Source organism: Phocoena phocoena, chromosome 16 (assembly GCF_963924675.1).
Source record: "Phocoena phocoena chromosome 16, mPhoPho1.1, whole genome shotgun sequence".
Classification (NCBI taxonomy): Eukaryota; Metazoa; Chordata; class Mammalia; order Artiodactyla; family Phocoenidae; genus Phocoena; species Phocoena phocoena.
In genome coordinates, this window is record NC_089234.1 from 28,700,518 (window position 1) to 28,703,101 (window position 2,584).

At 41.9% G+C, this 2,584-nt stretch overlaps 1 non-coding gene across 1 annotated transcript; it reads right to left on the reverse strand.

Moving 5' to 3' along the window:
- Positions 1 to 463: 463 nt before the first annotated feature.
- Positions 464 to 535, reverse strand: TRNAD-GUC (transfer RNA aspartic acid (anticodon GUC)). The gene has a single exon. It is a non-coding gene; the product is annotated as a tRNA-Asp (tRNA).
- Between the last annotated feature and the right edge of the window lie 2,049 nt (positions 536 to 2,584).

Consider the following 2,584-nt stretch of genomic DNA (forward strand, 5'->3'; position numbering starts at 1 on the left):
TCTATTTGGATAGCAGTGGGAATTGTTAAGTGACTATGTGACGATAGTGGAAGCACAAGCATTTATTTGAGAGTGTTGAATAGGGGGAGGTGCAAAATGTGAAGCAGTAACAAATGAAAACTGCCTGTAGACATAGAGGAATGACAGGAATATATTCAGTCATGTTTTGAAGTATTAAAATGTAAGTACACTCTAGAAATAATACAGATTCTGAGGCCTGGATTCAAATCCTATTGGTGACAATTATAGCCGTGTAACCTTGGGGAAGTCGCTTTACGCTTCCTCAGTTCCCACAGTACTACCTTACAGGGCTGTTGCAAGAATTAAATGAAATAATACGTGCAAAGCACTTATAATAGTTCCTGGACACAATGAGCTCAATCTAATCATTAGTCGTTGGTTCCACCATCATCATTTTTTTTTTTTTCATATTTTGGCCACCATGCAGCTTGTGGGATTTCAGTTCCCTGACCAGGGATTGAACCTGGGCCATGCCAGTGACAGTGCCTAATCCTAACCACTAGATCACCAGGGAACTCCCATCATTATTATTACTGTTGTTTTGGAAAATTGCATGTGCAAGGGCAGGAAGGAATGTAGAATGTGTAAAGCGCCAACAGGGAAGGTCTCCTTGAGAAGGTGGAATCTGAGCTGGGTTTTGAAATATAGAAAGAACTTATGATGGATATAGGCAGTGATTCTGGGTGTAGGAAACAGAATGAGCCAAAGTTCAAAGAAAGAAAAAAGTTGGAGGTGTGAGGAAGTCGAGCTGGCATGTATGGTGTGGTTGGGCAGTAGTGATAAGGCAGGAAGGGAAGAAAATTACAGGGTTTGGCAACTGTTTAGATGTGGCAAATTAGGAAGGAGGTATCATGTACAACCCAGATATAAGTTGGACATCACAAGGCTCAGTCTCAAAGCAATGCTGAACTGAAAAACAGTCTAGCAACCAGAACTATTTTAAAACAAATTCAAATTTTTCTTGCCATTTTCTAAGAACACTAAAAAGCATAAATTTTAGGAACAATTCTTAAACTTCACTTTCCTCACCTGATTCTTACATTTCATCAGCTCTGGAGCTCCTCACTGTCTTAACCCCTCACTTTCCATTTCTTCTGTTCTGTCTTTTGTTCATCTCCTCCTTTCCTTCTGCCTCTTCAGTCTTGTCTCTGTTTATCCATTCTCCTTATTTTGAATCACAAAGCCTAGGGACCATCCTGGAAAAGGCAGAACTCTACTTAGAGGGCAGGCTTAGCAAAGCTATCAAAGACAATATTCTCTTCATGGTGGGTGGTAGAGAAGTTTACGTTGTGACAGAGAGGTTATGTACCAATACTCAAGTTAATACATTTTTTAAATCAACAAAGATAACACTAACACTTCAAGTCTTGGTGATAGGCTAATGGGGGGTATGTATCATTACACAAATAGGGAAACCAAAGAACAAAACTCAAGATGTTGAGTTTGGAACAGAGCATTTGTTGGAGACACAGCATCATTCCAGAAGTAGGTAGGCAAAAGAAAGCTGGATAAATAGATCAGGAATTACATGGATTTGGACATGATCCTCGAAGAAATGATAGTTCAAGATGTGGGAATGAACGAGAAGAGAAATATAGAGAAAATATAGAGAAAGATGAGAGTTAAGGACAGAACTTTAGAAAATACCTACATTTCAGGATAAGAGTTGACAAGAGGATTCAAGAAAGGAGAGAGTGGTCCTGGTCACCTTACCCAGATGAATTCCATCAGAATCTCTGGAGGTGGAATTCATGCATTAATATTGTCGACACCTTCTCCAGCAATTCCATGTGCAACCAAGGTTGAAAACCATTGTTCTAGTGGTTTATGTGATGATACTTAATGGTTTTTATGGTGGTGGGAGAAAGCAGTTGTTAAGGAATAAAGTCCTAGTTTATTGGATTTAAAAACCAGAAACTCTTAACATGAGGAACCTGGGGCTCAAAGAGATTAATTGTGTGGCCTTAAACGAGAAATTTAATGAATTTCCAACCTTGTACTTACCTCTCACGGTCTTAGACACAGACTCCTCTCCCTCGTCCTCTCTCACCCACTCCTCCCCACCCCAGCCCAAGTCCTCCACTACCCTTGCCCTGAGACTCCCAAGGCTGTTCAGTCCTTCCAAAGGCTCTCCATTCAGATTTTAGAACACATTTCTGAAAGGCTGAAGTCTCACCTGAGGTCTCTTCAGCAGCAGCAGACTAAACCACACTGTCAGAGGAAAACCCCTTAAAGGCTGTCTCATAACTTCGTGAGCCTGGGGAGAAGGTTAACCTCTAGAAGAAAATGGGGTGGCGGGGAGCCTGTATTTTGAGGTGCTGGAGGTGGAGAAGCTCTGACTTCTTCTAGCACAGCCCGCTCTGTGCTGTTTATGAATTGGCGTCGAAGTCTGGGCTGTGGTGGCGAGCCTGCCAGAGCTGATGAGGACACAGCATTTGTGGGAATTCTGTGACTCCAGAAGGCGAAAGGTCAGTTTCTTTTCATTGACAGTGTTCTTGCTGCCCGAGGGTTTATCTTTGGGAATCTTGACTGGTTTCCAGGGTTAGGCCTCACCTCTATTGTT